Raw genomic sequence first — 19,501 nt, forward strand, 5'->3', positions numbered from 1 at the left:
ACCTGAGACTGAGACTGTTACTCCATCTGCGGTCATGTGATTAATTCTGCATTTGGTTGCCTGGAGACCAGTAGCAGTTCACCTCACTTGGAGGTTCATCCGACTCCATTCACCTCGCCTGCATGCGGGGATGTTAATGTGCAAGCATGGTGGCACCATTCTCTGGAAAGAAAAGAAAAGAAAATTCTGCTCTACAGCAAAAAGGGAAAGTTGACTTTCATACAATTACAAAGACGTGCGCTGTTAATTTAAGTGACAGCCTAGTTCAATTCCTCTTTAATTTGATTACTTTTATGAGAACAATGAAACATAACAGGGTCCATTTAATACATTGAATAAAAAAAAATACAAAAGTTAAAGAGTAATTGCATTTATATATTATAATGTGAACTACTATTATGAAAAGTAGCACCATGCACTGGTCACAGTGAATAAATGTCCAACCACCTGCCTTTATCGTGTAGTTACAATTATTCCATCAATAGTGGGGCTTGAACTCGACCAGGCACCAAAAAGTGTCTTGTGGTATCTGCAATCAAGTCCTGTAAATTGCGAGCTGGTGCCTTCATGGATCAGCACATCCCACAGATGCTTCAGCAGAATTTGGAGGCCGACACCATGAATGTGTTCATCACGTAAAGTAAAGTGATTGTCACATGTGATACACAGCAGAACAGCACACGGTGCACACAGTGAAATTTGCCTCTGCATTTAACCCATCACCCTGACTGAGCAGTGGGCAGCTATGACAGGCTGAGCATGTGTGTGGGGACAGTGTGTGGGGACAGTGCTTTGCTCAGTGGCACCTCAGTGGCACCTTGGCGGATCGGGATTCGAACCGGCAACCTTCTGATTACGGGGCCGCTTCCTTAACCGCTAGGCCACCACTGCCCCTTGTTACGTTACTCAAACAGTTAATAAAGTGTTGGTGGTTGATTGGCATTCCTCAAATTCAAAAGTATTTGTTATAGGTTACAATGAAACACAATATTATTTATGTGTTATACCGTCTTTACCAAACGATATATTTTTACTTGCTGCTGGCACATCCAGTTTTAGACATCACTACATGATACAATACTGTACTAAAATGTATTGTTAAGTACTGAAATGTGGCAGGTCCTTCAAAGCAAGTGAGATACTCTCAAAGTGCCCTTCACTTACACAAAGTGAAATGTATTAGCAGAAAATGGTCATTATTAACCTCTGTTCTCACTGCTTTGAAATGGCCAGTAAGGAATCTCAGTTCTACTTTTGATGAGCCAAAGGATACCATGTTGGATAAAGGGAGTTTTTTTTTTCTTTTTTAACCTGTTCTTGATCCTGACCGCAGTCAGATCACTCTTTCAGCTCAGCCATTTCAGGTCCAACCGTCATCGATTTGACCACTGCAGGTCGGCAACATGCAGAAATGTGAAGTCATGGGTCTATTGAGAGGCTTCAAGCACTTTTCTTCCATGGGCTTGTGACCCTTGTCCTGTCCTTGTGTGTTCTAGATGCATTTTAATTGCACATTAATGCCAGGGGTGTCATTGTCCACCAATGGCCCATGCATAAATGTCCCACATTACTTTACTAATAAATGCAGAAGACATTATACAGTTCAGTTACTTAGGTCTAAATGCTTTAATTAGCAGACATCCTTAAAAAAATAACTCAGAGACTGGCCTTTTATGGCTGAGATTGCTACCTCTGATCTCGCCTCTCTAGCCTAGAGCTTTTTTCTGTTCTTTTTTTACCCCTCCACTTGAGAGGTTTTCTACAGCCTGTGACTGTATTATAAATCCCAAATTTATGACTTAACGCATTTCAGACATGGATGACTGTAACTCCTCTCCAGTTGCCACAGGCCTCTTTGTGACTTTCCTGACAATTGCAGGACAATCCCTTCTGGGCAGATTAATAGAAGTGTCAAATATTCTCGTTTTTCCCCTCCAAATTGGACTTAGCCATGCTGTGGGGTACAGCCATTATCTCAAAATTGTCTTTTATCCATGCCCTACTGTTTTCCAATAACCCAATCATTCATTTGCTTTCAGTGTTCACTATGGACTCAACTCAGCATATTATACCAATGTCCTTAAAATGAATTATTTGCATGCTGAGCATATAGTCAAATCAAGTCAACTTTATTTCTCGAGCACTTCCAGCAGTACCACTGCACCAAAGTGCTGTACAGGTATAAAAGGACACACAGATAAACATAAAAAGAATACAGTAAAATACATACAATATTACAAAAAAAAACTATTACGATTCTTTAAACTCAGTGATCTTTTTCAGGGAAAATTAAATTTCTCAGTCATGGAAATCACTGGTGAAGGAGCTCCTGAATCCCCCACCAGAAATCTTCAGTGTCAAGCATTCATGCAGAAGCAATTTGGTGAAACACCTAAAGCAATTATACATTAAAATATTTCAGAAGTCACGCAAAGGGCACTTAACCGTGTTGTTGGTACCCTCCACGGCAGAGCTTTGTAAGTCAAACGCTTGATTGGTTGAGCCCTTGTTCAGCAGCCCAATAAAAAGGGGTCTCCATATGTGAGACACCATTTCTCATGGTGAGTTTTTTTTTTATGTGTGACATGGGAACGATGGAAACGTGGCCTGACAGGTCTCAGATAAAATGATGTATGACCTGATCTGCACGAATTACATTTTGGGTGTCGCATTCAAGATGCTGGCCGGGTGACATTTTACTGGGATTTACCGCCAACCCCCCGTCAGACCAGCATAGGTGCTGTTCCACTGCATCAACTAATAAAACTTTTGGGTAGCTTTTGTGTTTTCGAAGCACTTTTTTTAAAGCACATTTAATCTGATGTAGACGTGGATGAAACACAGATACACTTCTGAGCTGAGGAACCGCATTCTGCAGAAAATATCACGGCGCATGATGGAACTGGGCTGCAACCAAAACCCAAATCAGTGCTGCTTGCACATGAAAGCAGGACTATTTTTAAAACGTCTGCACTCTGCTTTTTTCCAGTTGTCTGCAAAGATGGGTGGCAGACCAGAAGAACTGTCGGTTCCTCCTACTGTTTTTGGGGAAAAAAAAACTGGCAATAAGCGGCTTGCCAGACACAAGACCACAGGCTCCTACAGCCTGACCAAGAATGAGGAGTCTGCAAAACCTGTAAAACGAAGTGTTGGCATGGGCTGCGGCACGTGACTGAACGGCAGTTAGCGCTCGATCCATCCCGAACAGAGCTGTGTTTACAGCAAACCTGGCCCATTTCCACCACGCAATCTGCTTCCCATCTGCTGCAACTCATTTTAATTAAGATGCAACTTCTATATACCTTAAAAGATATATAAAAAAAATAGACGGCACGCCGCCCTCCAGCGGGCGAGAGCACCTCCATCGCTCCACTGCCCACCACCAACACGGCCAGATGTTCAGGACATGACAGAACGGGAGCGGAGAGAAATCCATTAAAGGCCAGGAACGGCGGGGAAGCTCACCCTGCCGTCTGCCTGGAGTTGTCTTGCAGACGAAGCCCGGAATGCGCCTGCTGGCACGTCAGAGGATCTTGAGATCTTGCTCAGCTATTCATCAAAGGGGAGAGGGGGGTTGCCCCCTGAACGTGGAGAGCGCCCCTTTCTTCACTCAGCTGAAGGATCAGATCTGACTTTTGACTAAATGGACCATTATGGCGAGTCATGTGAGAGAGCAAGGAGACGTGTAGACGTCACACCACACACCAGGTCACGACCCGGTCATGTTCACAGAGCATGTATTATACCATCCGCCCTCCATTTCGGAGAGAGCCCAAGCTTCCCGTGTTTTCTTACTTGGCCTGTCAATCGATGCAACTAATGACAACTAATCGCACATTTTGCACCAAATGAATCAATCGTGATCATTCATGATTAATCGCAATTAATTGTTAAATCTGCCAGAGGTTCGTCTGTGTAAAATTATGTGAGAATGGGGCCTTTTCCACATCGGAAAGTGACCTTCGATTTAAATTGAAAAATCAGATTTAAGCTAGAAGACAGTGTTCCAATATCTCTTGAGCGGAAATCATAATGACCCTGCAATCTGATCCGACAGATGGATTTGGGCCGTCAAATAACAGTTGCCGAGGCTGAATGATGACATGTTCGCCTCTTCCGCTCTGGAGAACGCTCCTCGCGCTAATCCCATTTTAATGGCACCCATCTAACGCAGCATCCTTCAAAGAACGCAGTGCCCTTATTTAACAGTGGGTGGGAGGTTTTGCGATAAAAAAAAAAAGCGTGATGGGGGGCACATTTGCGAATGTCACATCAAACACACACTCTGTGTCTTCGGCGTTGTTGTTAATAAGCACAAATGAACAAGAAAGAGCTGAGTGGGTAGTTACCCCCCCATCCTTGCAGCAAGGGCTAATTAGCAGACTAACTTTGTCTTGTGCACTTGTTTTCATCACCAATTAGAGAGAAGCACCATCCCCGTCCGTCCCTGCGTGCACCCCGGCAGACCCCATCCCATCCCCATGTTTACCAGCACTGTAATGATACAGGATAATATATTAGCACCATATTCACGAAAAAGTATCCTTATTTGCCTTTCAAATTCCTTAATTATTGAAGTACTCATTTGGCCTGGTTTCAGAAGTAATTATCATGCATCATTAGGTTTTGACCAAACCATAAAACCAGAGGAAAATTGAGGTACAGTGGATTGAGATATTACAAAAAAAACACAAACAGTGAATCATCTATAATAAAATAAAATGCAGAATGGTCCTTGCACAGCGGAACTGACAACTTTGTTAACGTAAACCCCTAAAATCACTCAGAAATCCTGCTTATGCATGTGTGTCATGCACCGGCTAAACCAAACTGCTAAAACGAACCACAGCATTCGATACAATCATGAGGGTAATATAATTTACATTAGTGAATTTATCATACGGCCGTATCCAGAGCGATGTACAGTCAGTGGTTGCAGGGATGGTCCCCCCCTGGAGACACTCAGGGTTAAGGGTCTTGCTCAGGGACACAATGGTAGTAAGTGGGTTTTGAACCTGGGACTCTGTGGTTTGGTTCATAGGCGAGTGTGTTACCCACTAGGCTACTACCACCCCCCTCCATAGTCACAATTCTTTAGTATATCAATAATTATTATTTATTTTGTGTAGTCCTGACATGCTTTTTATCATATTTTTGCATGTGCATTGAGAAGGACAATGTAGATGTTAGGCTTTAGCAGGAGCCCTGCTATAATACAAATATGAAAATATGTGCCTGTGAGTGACACACACTCCCTCTCACAAAGGAAATGATTGATACTTTGCCCTTTCCTTTGTCCTGATCCAGTAGATTCTCACAAACCTGCAGGCTAATCGGTAGCCGGGTAGCTCCGCCTGCCATTTTGTTGCTCCTCTGTACCCCACAGTTTCAGCTCTGCCAAACCTCCCCGTTCTTATCAGCGCCACACAGCCCCCTGTGTTTGGCAAATCTGTGGAGGTTCAAATTGGGGGTAATGTCTTCCTCTTTGTGTGTGCGGCAGATCACATCGCGAGGATAAAGCGATTATGGAAATCCTAGGGTGGTGTAAAAATCGTTTTTTTGGGACTTGGGTGGAGGGTTGACATTGAGTCAGAAGATGGAGAATTGGGGATGGGGGTGGTGTGGGGGGGGGGGGTATTGTGTTGTCGAGGCGCGCTTGTTCTCCGGTGATGATTAGTTTCTGAGTCTCTGTTGTGTGGACAGTCTACAGTGTTTTTGTGGAGGGAACAGCAATTATATATGTGAAGTGATTGTCACATGTGATACACAGCAGCACAGCACACGGTGCACACAGTGAAATTTGTCCTCTGCATTTAACCCATCACCCTGAGTGAGCAGTGGGCAGCCATGACAGGCGCCCGGGGAGCAGTGTGTGGGGACGGTGCTTTGCTCAGTGGCACCTCAGTGGCACCTTGGCGGATCGGGATTCGAACCGGCAACCTTCTGATTACGGGGCCGCTTCCTTAACCGCTAGACCACCACTGCCCACTGCAATTGGGGGTAACGTCTGGCAGGAGGTTTTGCCAGGTGCTCCCACCCATTTAAGAATCATGTCTAGTAAGTGAAGCATCAGGACACGGATGGTGACCCTTTCACATGAACAAAAAAGTAGGGCCAAAAACCTATCAAAAACGTAGAACAAATTAATCAGATGTGATGCGGCTGAACGCAAGAAGGCAGGCAAGTTTCCACCGGTTTATTATATGAACGAGAGCCGGCTTTAGCTGCAGCACCCCATGGACGCTGACGTTCGCATTTAGGGCTGGATCGAAAGCGGGACAGGACGAGATGAGGGAGAAGGATTGGATTGAAATGCAGATCAGTCTAACTTTGATCGTAGACAATGGTTGGGTGATGAAGGTCGGTTTGCTGTTCAGGGCAATCAATGACTGAGCAGTGGCCATCTTGCCAATTCATGGGAGTCGCGTTGCCTGGTTTCCACGGTGCTCACATGACAGACTCCAGCACGGCGGTTAGTGATGTGGCCTGACACCTCCAAGGTTGTGAGTTTCAATCCCGTCTCTGACCTTGTTTGACCTTGTTTGCCTGCTCTCCCCCTGTGTCGGTGCAAGGTTCCTCTGGGTTCTGATGGGTTAAATGCAGAGGACACATTTCGTTGTCCTTCAAACACAAGGAGAGTACAAATATTAAAATTAGTAAGAATTACAGGTGACAGGCACAGTGCTAACGTCCTGGAACCACTTTAGGGCCCCTACTGTGTTGAGAATATTACATGCTTCCCCACAAAATTGGGTACACATAACTGTTCCTCGGCAAATGAGTTACAGTCTATAATTGCACACGTTTAAAAGAATAGTTATGAGGTTAATGTACCTAATAAAAAGTCAGCATGCTATTGTTATGGGGGAAGGTGTTTTTAATAAAACGCCTGGTGAGTCTAGGTGTTTCGAGACTGGTAATGACACCTCTGGTTACGCAGTGGCACCGTCACCCTGTCTGAGATAGATACCAGTGATAAAATGCATTCTGACTGAGGGACGGGATTACAGCTCATGAATAATGCGCATCGTCACTCAGTGGCGCGAACATTCAAGCTGGGAATGATGATAAATTCCTCAGATTTGATCCTAATTGGTAGCGGTTTGTAGGAATGGTTTCAGAATGACGGATTAGAAAATGCAATTTCATAGAGCGCAGAGAGTGTGTGCCTGAGCACAACTCAGGTCTGCAGGGAGGAGATAGATGTTGGGGGGGCCGCGATGACATCAGGGGGGTGGGAAGGAAAATAATCAGAGAGCCATTAAACCAGAGGCTCACATATCCTTTTCATTTCGGCAAAGGCTCATTTTCTAGCAGTCTGTTTGAATTATATCAGAGTGTCACTGACTCCACTAACAACAATTTACAGCAATGAACCTGCATATTTTGCTAAAAGATGGGAAAAAGGAGGCGGATAATATCATAGCAGCATGGTAATATGTGTCATGGCTCATATTATGCACTGAGGTAAATATTTGGCTAATTTTTGGGTGGTGACAGCTTATCTCTATTCTTGCCTGTGTGAAATATTGTCATTTAGCAGGGTTCCCAGATTGGGTGGTTTTGAATGTGGTTTTGGCTGGCTGGTTTGGGCTCAGTTCATTATTTTAGAGCAGTATTTGATACAGTTGAGAGTAATATATTTATTTTCCCGACTGAAGCACTGTGTGCGTATTATAGGCACTGCGCTAGAGTGGTTTAATTCCTACCTATCTGACAGAAGTGGTGACTGTACATCCTCCTGGGCACCTGTTTGTTATGAGGTCCCCCAGGGCGCTGTACTTGGCCCTTTGCCATTTTCTTTATACACCCTTCCACTGGGAACAATTTAAAGAAAATGTTACATTTCATTAAATTTTTGTGCTGTTGATACACAAATCCACTTGCCTCTAAAATGAACACACACCAGCTTTTTAAAACCATTATTTGAACGACTTTGAACTTTTTTACATTTCAACAAAAGCAAAACAAAGGTTTTAATTAAGTTTAATGAAACTACTAATTGCCCTAAATTGGACCTTGATTCGTTAGAATCCTACATTAAGACCTTGGTACCAAAGCTGGATGTAATCATGGATGGTGATTTTAAAATGGAAAAGCAATTTATCTCTGTGGTCAAGTCATGTTTTTATCATCTAAGACTTTTTCCCAATGCCATACATGCTTTTATTACATCTTGCCTTTACTGAAACGCTCTTGCTCTATCACAATCACTATTATTATGGCTTGCAGTGTGCTTGCTGATGGGTACTAAAAAGAATCTACACATTACATCAGTTCTTATTCCACATAATTTACATAATTAATATAAGCGGTTTATAGCTAAGGTATGCAGTTCTTGGATCACTGAATGGCTGCGTGTAGGCTGTACTTTGGCTGCATTTATTTTTCAGTGGTCTAAGCAGCCATGGCAATTGATGTAATGAAGAAAAACATAAATATAGTATATGATATTGCAATAACTGCATGAAATGACTTCAGTAAACGTGTCGTTGTGTATCATGTGTGCAAAGAACAGAAAAATGAAAATTCTCTTAATCTAAATTGCTCACATTTCAGACGAGCAGATCTCGGAAATCATTTCAAGCAATAGTCATTGGACTAATAATAATAATAATCAGGCTTGGGAGCAGTCTCCAGCAGGTTGGGGTGATTGCCGAGGCTCTTTCCCAGTGTGAAGGCGCTTTGATGCGAGTTCCTGCGCCGTAAAGAGAAAAGCCGAGATGGCATTTTCATATTTCCCTTTCACATTTCAATCCGGCACAAATCATACAAAAATGGGAAGGGTAATAAAGGAGTTTCTGAAACCTCTTTACTCAGACAAATGGAGAGAGTGTTAATGCTTTCAGAGAGAGAGAGAGCAGGGTAAAAAAAAAAAGAATTGTGCGCCCAAATCAGTGTGCGAGTGACAAATGAAAAGCCAGCACATGTGAAAAGGGGGAAGAAATAAGCAAGGGAAGAGCTGCAGCTGGGAAGAACTGTGAAACCGTGACCTATTCAAAGGGATAATTTGCAAAGATCTGTCATGTCTTGATGGAAACGCTAAGCACATTAATTTAAGACCCCTAATTCTGACTTTTTTTTATTTATTTTCTGGGAGGTTTCATAAGAGAGAGCGAGCGAGGGAGAGGGAGGAACAGGGGATTTGCCATAGCCAGGGATTAGACGAGGGGGAAGCCTTTGATGGTTTCAATTATTACCAAGAGTTTGCAAACGAAAAGGAGGGGACATCAAAGGGAGCGGCCGATTAACTCACTCCTGACTCCGAGGCGGGCGTGGGCTAATCTTAAAGGTGACTCCAAACATCTTGTTGGCACTCAAATCCAGGTCCTGGCCTTGCCGAGGTTGAACCTGCTGGGTTAATTAACAGAGTTACCTTCAACTCTGGCTGCCGGAGGAGTCGGTAATGAAGCTCCACTGACGCACCTTCGCCTCTGGGTCCAGCAGGGCTGTTTTCGGGGATGGCGGTTACATCCACCGTGGCAGATTAACTCATCCTTCATTTCACCGCGGCGACGCTTGTTCCAGGACGTCTGTCTCATGCAGCGCATCAGTCCAGGGCATTATGTACACGGTGAAATAATGAGAAATAATGTAGACACGCTAGCTGCCTCACACCTCCGAGGTCACGGGTTCGAATACAGGCTCCGACCTTGTGTGTGTGGTGTTTAAAATGTTCTCCCCCTGCCGGGTTTCCTCCAAGTTCTCCACTTTCCTCCTGCCACCAAAATGCATGTGCACTAGGTGGATTGTTGACTAAATTGCCTGTGAGTGAATGGTGTGTGGTGGTCCCAGTTACCCGGCCGGGAGGGGATCCAGCACCGCCAACTTGATATGTATTAAGTGGTTTTGGAGAGTGAATGAGTGGGTGAAATTGTGTCTAAACAACCTATTTACACAAAAAAACAACAATGTGTGCATCCAACAGACATCATATCCAAATAAGACTGAATAAATAGGGTTGCTTGATAATATCTCAGAAAAACGGGAAAAACACTGTCTCTTGTATTTGGACTCACAGGCTCACAACTTAACTTGACTGAAAGGACATTTACTGCAGGGGACGTTAAACAGGTGTGATGAGTTCATGATTTTTTTCTCTGTGCCACACAAAAAACACATTCATTGATAAATGACAACAATCTCTTTAGCAAATGAATGTTTTTTGCTGCTGAGTTTATTAGAGCATTCAAATATCGAAATGACAAAATAATTCATAACTGAGACCCAATTGTACAAAATAATGTCTGCGCAACACAAAGACGGTCAAAGATCATGCAAGCGGGCCTGTTTAGGCAGAAAAAATAATTATTTTGTGGTTGCGTGCAATTGTTTCAAACAACTGTAATATATGAAACATGAATCAGACGTTTTTACAGTGCATGACATAAGAGAAGCCCCATGCGAACGTCATCTGTCAGTAACAAAAGGGCTGCAGGTCGGAATATTTTTCCGTCTGTCACGTCTCAGAATTCCCTTCTGCACGGCACTGGTGAGCGCTGTCAATAAGAGAGGGGAGATGGTGTAAATAAATGTGCACCGAGAAACCGGCAGTTTTTGATGCAGTTTATCATGCTGAACGTTCTGTACAAAGGAGAAGGAAATCCTGCAAGGATCTCCTGATCCTCTATGCGTGAAATGAGAGTGGCTCAGCGATCATTTTACACATTGGCCACTACTCTCAAACTGGCACAGTGCTACGCGCTGAGCATGGGGCTTGTTTGCTAGTTGCTTTCAGGATTTATGTAACTAAATAGGATCTTGTGTCTTGAAGAAGAGAAACGAACTACTTTTTTTTTTGTCAGTGTGTAATTATTTATGTCACCCAACACTAATGTTTAAAATGGGACTAGGCCAACGATGAACACATGCTACTTCCTCATTCCGACTGATTAAAACATCACATGCACAAACATCTTTCAAGATTGTGTTTCTTTCTTGTTTCATCTGTTTATTCATTTTAATCCTGAAGACGTCTTTGGCTTAACTATAGCAAACAATCCGCATGATCAGCGGAAATCACTGCACTTAGCGGCAGTCTGAAAATAGGGCCCAGTGTGTATGTGACAACAAGAAGTGAAATGAAGAGTTAGAATTATAATTGCAAGAGTGTCCTTACAGCATTGTGCAGAACTCTAGCCCATCCTTTATATGCAGCCTTGTAGAACAGTTCAGTCATATCATTCCGCCCCTCTCCGTCTGCCTTCTAAAGTTTCTGCCGGAGGTAAAATTATATTATATTTAGCTTCATATAACCTGGCCCACTCGTAAACGTTTGTGTGCCGCTGCTGAGAACGTGATTTCCTCTCTTCTAAAGCCCAGTTGATCTTCACGGGAAGTCTTAGACCTTGAGCAACACCTGTATTTCCATTGATACTTGGCTTGAGCCAAGGGAGGGGAAAGATTTTTCATGCCATTCTTTTGCAGATAGGCTTGGCTGGCTGGAGCGCGGCAGAACTTTCAGGCCGATAAGAGGCCCGAAAGCTCCCTGAGCACAATGCCTGCTCTCTCAACCTCATCCAGCATTAAAGAGCACACCCCAAAGATGCTCCTGCCTGCCAATATTTGGAGGTCGAGGCAGTTTGGAAGTGGAACTCTTTTTGGAAATATGTGGTTGCATCGCAGAACCAGGCTTTTCGGCTGTAATCTGTTAACGCCGATTGCCGTCATCCCGAGGTGGAAAGTTCCAAAGAGGGAACGCAACAGCCAGATTCTGTTGCACAAAGCCAACTGATTTCACCAATTACTGATGATTTTCACTAATTCACATATGCCGATAAAGAATTGTGCTAATTTGGAAAAAAGTGATTAAGCATTATGTGAGAGTCTCACAAAATAGAGTAGTGCCAATTCAAGAAAACCATCATACTGCAGAGCGACATATAATACTACTAATTTCAGCGCTAAATTTTATCACCCACTGACTTTTAAAATTGCAGTATTTTTATACTAAACATATTAAATCCCCATTCAAAATTCCAACAGTTTAAGATTTCAAACAGGTGAATACTTGTTACTTATCATAAATATCATAAATGAGCCTAAATGAATTTGAAAATGTAGCATTTAGCATAGAATAATACTGTACTTGCATTGCTGTGTATTTTGATTAACTGTGTGTTTTTTTTAACGCTTTTAGAAATATATTTTTGAGCGGTTTTGCCAAAACCCTGCCCAGCAACAATAAAAAAAAAAAACCCCACAACCCACAAACAGCCTCCATTCAGTTCCTCCTGTAATGAAGCTCTGTTGATTTTGAAGGACGCCGTTAAAAAAAAGACGGTTGAAAAGCTGAGACGGAGCAGCTCGCATTAAGGTTTAATTCCGTCGTCTTCGGTTTTCAATGGGCCAGATTCTGCGAGCCCACTTCAACAGCATCCTTGGGGCTGGTTTAAATGCACTATTGAATTTTCCTCTCTCATCTCGCCCCTATTACATTTGTCCTTAAAAAATGTAATTAACTAATTGGATGCAGCCTCTTCTCTAATTGTAATATGAGCATGGAAAGCTGTTAACGTGTCTTTTCCCCACTTCGATTGAACGCGGCTCCTCTCTGGGCTTTAGTATGCCGTGGGTAAGGTCCAGTCCCCTCATTAATCAAAAAAAAAAAAATCAATGGAGCAGGAATACAGGCGGCGCGGGCGGGAAAGTGAAACGCTGCAAGATCAATGAAATGCAAAATATTTTAAATGGCTGATTCAGACAGTGACCCGGGGGCTGCTGGACGCGGGTGGGTAACAATACGACGGGAACGTTTCATTTCCCAGAGTGGTTACAAAGCGGCGTCGGACACCTGCGGATTGGGATTAAATTAGACCTGCAGCGACAGGAAGATGCATGAAGAGGCCCGGACGCCATTTATCCTGACAGCCATGAATGGCCTGAGACCCAGGCCCTGGTTAAGTGGAGCAGACGGAACCTACACAGGGCATTTTTCAAACACGCCCTTGAAAAATGACGGAACATAAAAGGTTATTATAGTAAGAGACTGGTTCCAGCTCAAGAAAAAAAAAAAAAAAAAGACAAATTATGATTGTTTTTAGGTCGCCTCAGTTACTTTAATTATTTTGCAGTGTTAATTAATGGCTGCATCTGTTCATTATATTGTTTGTCTGTGGTTTAAATTCAGTCAAACCACTAGCTCATTTAATAAACATATTTAATAAAAAAAAAAAAAAAAAAAAAAAAAAAAAAAAAAAGGAACCCAATGACTTATCTGGATGCTGCACATCTCAGTCAGTATGTCACGACTACGGACTTACGGGGGAAGGAAGCGCAGAGGTCTGACATACTGGGAAGGGGTTTTTATTAACAAACAAAGAAATACAAATAAAGACTGGCGCGGTGGCCGAAAACGATTTAAACTTAAATAAAGAACATAAACAAACCCGTAGGCGTGTGGCGATTGCCAGAACTCAAAACACATAACACTAAACAAGGTCAAGTTCGTGCATAGAGTTCACGAAAATGCCAGCGACCCCGAACGGGCGGAAACTTCCGGCATTTATGGGGCGTCAGGATTAAAGTCAGGTGTGGAGGCCAGCTGCAGGCAATCCTGACACAGTAGTTGTAATCGATTTGATAGAAACATTTTATAAAATAAAAGCTTGACTGTTGTATATATGGTTTGCGGGTAAGAAGATTGGTGCTGTAAATGACAGATTAGCACTATGGGACAGGTTAACTTTTGCTGTAACCGTTCTTACAACCGTTCTGGACTACCGTAACTCCCTCTTGGCTGGTCTGCCTCTTAGCTCTACTCAGTCTCGGCAGTTGATCCAGAACGCCGCAGCATGACTGGTTTTCAACATTTCCAAATTCTCTCACACCAGTCCAGGCCTGCGGAACACTGGCTTCCTGTAGCTGCCCGCGTCAGATTCAAAACCTTGATGCCAGCCTACAAAGGCAAGGAAGGGTCAGCACCCTCCGACCTCTGATCTCTCATCACGTCTCGCTCTGAACCTCGCTCCACTTGTACCACCATCCCTCAAGGTACTAGGAAAGCATTCACCTAGACAATATTTGGAGTGAAAGACCACTTAAGACCACACTCTCTTTAGTATTTATTTAAAAAAATCCCACTTACTACCATTGTGTCCCTGAGCAAGACACTTAACCTTAAGTTGCTCCAGGGGGGGACTGTCCCTGTAACTACTGGTTGTAAGGCACTCTGAAAAAAGGGCGTATTTCCAGACTTCAATGGCTGAATTTGAAATAAAATTGTTTTTGGGACAGTAACTCTTCTTTGTGTATTTTCAGCTCAATGAGCTCAATAATAAAAATGTGAGAACTTTAAAAGAGTTTCATGATGAGAACACTGATAAGGCTGTAAAGTACACGTGTGAACAGCGATTGAACTGTGATGCATGCTGTGTAATGGTCACATGCTCAGTGTTTGGTTGACGATTAAGCATCTTTTTGCATGTGGTCCAAAGGTGCACATGGTAATAATGTTTATTTCGTCAGATGTAATGCTACTAGCTTGAAGTTGTCCTTTACATGAATGAAGTGTTAATTAGAGACTTTGCATAATCGCTGCACAATCGGTGCACAAAATGTTAACAGCCTACATTTGGACACTTTGAAAAAGAGAAATGGACTATAAATCGTTTTTGTATTTTAGTTTTCACAGTGTTTGTAAAAGTGAAGAAATAAATTTCTAGAGAACATCAGTAAGAAGTGTGGCCATTGGTCCATCAGACATCAGATATCACAACACAAAATCCAGCACCAGTAGTGAATAGTGGAGCAACTTACCCTTCGAAAGCCTGGAAGGAATAAAACCAGACCTCCGTGGTGGGTGGTTCAAGTCTGTGTGTGTATGGACTTTGTATACTCTCCCCATGACCGTATGGGTTTCCACAGTGTTCTCTGGTTTCCTCCCACCAAAAGCATGTAAACTAGCCGAAATTGTGACTAAAATTGTGGCTGCGACTTGCAGTGGGCCAGACCGGAACAGGCCGTTAGCAAGATAATTTAATCCAGAACATTGGACTGTCCAAGGGGAATGCCTCTTATCTCTTTTTGATGTAGACATGCATAATGTCGTATTGTGTCAAAATTCCCAGTACAGAAATGCCTCATCCACGATCCAAAACCTAATACTAAATATTGGTTATTTGTATTGTCTGAGTCAATATTGGTGCAGTGCAACGCTGATATGACACTGATACTGTGACGCGAAGGTGAAAAGGTGAACGGTGGTAATAATAAACCGAAGAATTGCGTGCCAGATTGCAAACAGACAGCCGAATCGAACACGTGGTACATGGAGTGGCTCAGAGCATCATTTTCCCCCCACCGGTTCTCTCCTCCAAGCCCAGATCTGTCTTTACTTCAATGCCAAGTCTGTCTGTGCACTTCAGGTGAAAAGGCTTCGTACCGTCAGCGCCAGTGTGTGTGTTTGCGTGCAGTTATTTTACACTTCGCTGCCACACGCTCGCTGCTCCCCGCTGGATTGAGAGTGCTCAGCTAATGAGCCCCCCCCCCAGCATGCATTACTTATTTATAGGCTCGCGCACACCACGCCCCCAGAGGCCGCCTGCCTTTTGCCGCCCGTTTCCCTCCTTTTTCCCCTCTGTAATCCGCTCCTTTTGTCTGGGGGAGAAGCTCTTCCGCTCCCTCTGTTTATCCACCTTACGTGCATCAATATTTATGGCGGCTCAGGGAAAACAGAATGGCAAGTAAAGTGAGAAAAGAGCGGGAAGAGTCGGGACTGAGGAAGGGGGTCAGATAGTCGGTCTTGAAGTATGGCCGGAAGTGGCTCTACAAATAAAGAAGGACTTCTGCTTTAGAACGGGGTGCCAATTTGGCCCGAGAGATGAAGATTCAAAGCCTACTCACACACACACACACACACACACACACACACACACACAGGCCTGTGAGAAAGGGAAAAACAATGCTTTGATATTTTCTTACTGAAGGAATTGGAAGCGACTCAAAGGGATGTGAGTAGGATGAAAGCTTCAAACCAACCGAATTCCAGTTGACTTTCTGTGTTACACTCAGTATCTAAAAATCACAACTTTTAAAAGTGCACCAATAAAGGCCTTTAAAGGTGCTAGTGGGTTGAGAGCTTTGGGTTGATGCTCAAAACTGGCTATGCGCTTCATTTGGGGAGCTTGTTTGCTAATGTCAGGTCAAAGGCATCTTCAGGATAATCTGAAAGAAACATGATCTTTAATAATGTTTGCACATCAACCAGAAAGAGGAAGTATTTTGCATGAGAGCTGTCAACCTTCAAAACCTTTTTTTTGTTGCCAGATTGTGTTCTGGGTGACATTAATATTTACACACCAACATTACACACCTGAGGACTCTAATAATCAATAAAGCTTTTAAAGTGACAGGCGTGTATTAGAGAACACTGCATTCCATTGGAGTGAAAAGCTAATTGTTGCTGAAAATGGGTCTCTACGTTTATTCCGATATTCCTGTTCATTGACAGCCATTTCCAGCTGCCAGAGTCATTACAACATTGTATGGACAGGATTTTTGATCAGTTAGATTTTACTTGTTTTTCGTCAAATGTCTAAATGACCCTAAACATTTGAAAGAGAGTGTGTGTTTCAAACTATTCAATTGCACTTCTTTTTTCTTTTTTTGGGATGTTTTGGCAGCACAAAATGTTCTCATGACAACATATTATCTGTGTTATAGTTATTTTTTTACGTGGTAATAAATGGAACTTCAATAGGGTGGCCTATGAACCATAAGATCCAGGTTTAAATCCCACTTACTACCATTGTGTCCCTGAGCAAGCCACTTAACTCTAAGTGTCTCCAGGGGGGGACTGTTCCTGTAACTACTGATTGTAAGTCGCTCTGGATAAGAGCGTCTGATTAATGCTGTAAATGTAAATGTAATAAAACGACACCAAAGTAGAAGTGCTGGGAATGAATTGCTAAACACTTCCCACTCTGCCAGTGTGGAGGTACTGGTCTTACTTTTCATTCATAATGGTCTTAAATTAAAGTTGTTCAAACCTGCAGCAGCGGCCTGACATTCATATTCATTCATTCTGTTTGGTGTTTTCCTGAACATTTCCCTGCACCTTTGTAATGATGCTTTCTCAGGTCTAGTCCTCCTGACTCGTTCCCCCCGATGGTTTCTCATCTTTGATCTAGCTGTCCTAATTAATGGACTAAAAATATACCATCAGTCCCAACTCCCAAACACCTTCCATCTTCCTTCTAAACCAGAATGTGGAACAAAGACAAAAGAAATGAACATATTTTAAACAGCGAGTGTCTCAGTCCCAGGGTGCTCAGCCCTGACCAAGGCTGCGAGGAATCGGTCTTAAATGCTCTTGGAGAACAAATGCCTGTCCTCCATCCAATCCTCAGATGTGGGATGAATTGCTCCAGGCTGTTGTGGAAGGGATTGCTGCGATTTAGACTGTGGGAAGATCCACAGCGATAACAACGCGCCGCTGTTTGGGAAAATTAGCTGGAAAAACTGCAGCGCTGAACCCAGGGGCGTTCAAGAGCAAGAAAGAACCTTTCAGAGATAATTTAATCCAGAAGATTGTCCAATGGTCCTTATCTAACCTAACTTTGTAAATGCATTAACTGTATCATCAGAAATATCAACATATAGGACACTATTTTAGAATCATCATTCCATTTTTGACAAATAATTATACACCAATAAGCCCCAGCACCAGCACCATTGGTAGCGCCCTACTAATTCACCAATTGCAAGTATGAACATTGCAGGGCAATCCTTGACTATATTTCTGTATATTTAGCTAAAACACTCACTTTTATTTGAATGTGAACATCGAGCTCCTCAGCGAAAATAAGCCTTGCAGAGATAATATACAAAGGAAACCATCAGGAATGTACAGCATCGTCCACATATCTTTATTTAGCAAAACAAAATGGAAATAAAAACACCATGCTTGTCATTTTAACATTAATTTAGAATCCAAGCTTTCTCAAAAATCCTTTCAGACCAAGTAAAAAATTAAAGAAAAAGAAAAGAAAAAAGTGCAAATATGTACAAAACACTTCATCACAGCCAGCGTTTCAAAGCTCACTCCAACAACTCCTTCAAACTCAGTGAACATATGAGGCTTACAAATAAAAAATAATAATAATTTAAAAAGAAACATTTGAAACCAATAATTATACAAAATATATTTATATATTTATATAGAATTAAGGACTAGGCAGAGCAGTCACCCAACCACCAGTCAATCATTCAGTCTCAAAGCTACTTCCTTTCCAGACACAAAGTTAATAAACTCCATATATCTTTGAAACTGTAAACAAGTCTTGTTACGTTTAAATTGATTAAAACATTTTGGATAATTCGACACAAAAAATAAAATAAAAAAAATAAATTAGAAATTATTTAGAATTGATCAGAGACAAAATGCTTTACAAGAACACTGACTGAAATGCAGTAATGGATCTAAAAACAGACATTATCCTCTACGGCATCTACTGTGAAACACCACAAATCTGCACTCACTCATAATCCTCCTCACACTCTGCAGGTGCATTTTTTTGTTAAATTATGAGTATTATTATTATTATTATTATTATTATGCGGTTCACCACAATACAATAACAGATCATAGCGCCTGCGGTGGCTCTGAGTTCTGCTACACATAACCAGAATCGTTGAAGCTGGACGTTCTTGAGTGGGACGATTATCTGAATCCAAATAAATCACTCATGTAGACCCCATACGAGCCTCACGTGAAGCAGTCTGAACGGTGAACTGCTTAGTCAAGCGCAAACCCACAGATATTAGCTAGATTTATGATTACTTTTAATTCCACAGAGTACCTCTGCCGAGAGTGTTTCTGACATTTGCAAGCCACCTACAGTGCTGACCGGGCAGAAAGTGATCCGCACAAGACCCAGATTCCCCGTCCTCTGGCCCAGTTCTAGCCCACCACTCCAAATGAAAAGAACAAATAGAATGCTGGAGAAGGGTTCTCCTCCCCAATTACCGTCCTGCAGCTTTTTAAAATGTTAATGAGCTCCAAATCCTTCCAAGCGTCTCAACAGACGCGGCTGTCTGGAGAACCCATCAGAAAACTGATCCAGGCCTCTTCCTTGTGATGCTGTCGTGAAGAAAACGACTGAAAAATGTTCCGTTCCCGTGTGCCAAGTGACCGGCTCCTACCAGGCATGCGGTGAATCGGTCCCATCGGAGATGGTTTAAGTCTTGTTACCTAGCTGGAACGCCAAGGAACGAATGTTGCCGTTGAGGCCATTTTCACAGACCTGCTCTACAGTACTTGATATTCACCAGTGTTGTGGCCATAATGAGAGTCCAGAGGAAAAAGATCAGCCTGTCTCATGCCTTTCATTCAGGGCCATCGGGTGAGGGCCCTGAGTGACGGGTACGGTACCTGCTCAGGCCTAAATCCCTCGATTAACACTCCCCCCATAAATCGTTCCATCCATATCTTCTTTGGTCTGTATGCATCCTCAGTGAGCTTCACCGTTGCTTTGGTCCACCTCAGGGGTTTGGTGGTTTA

This window comes from Denticeps clupeoides, chromosome 10, assembly GCF_900700375.1.
Source record: "Denticeps clupeoides chromosome 10, fDenClu1.1, whole genome shotgun sequence".
Classification (NCBI taxonomy): Eukaryota; Metazoa; Chordata; class Actinopteri; order Clupeiformes; family Denticipitidae; genus Denticeps; species Denticeps clupeoides.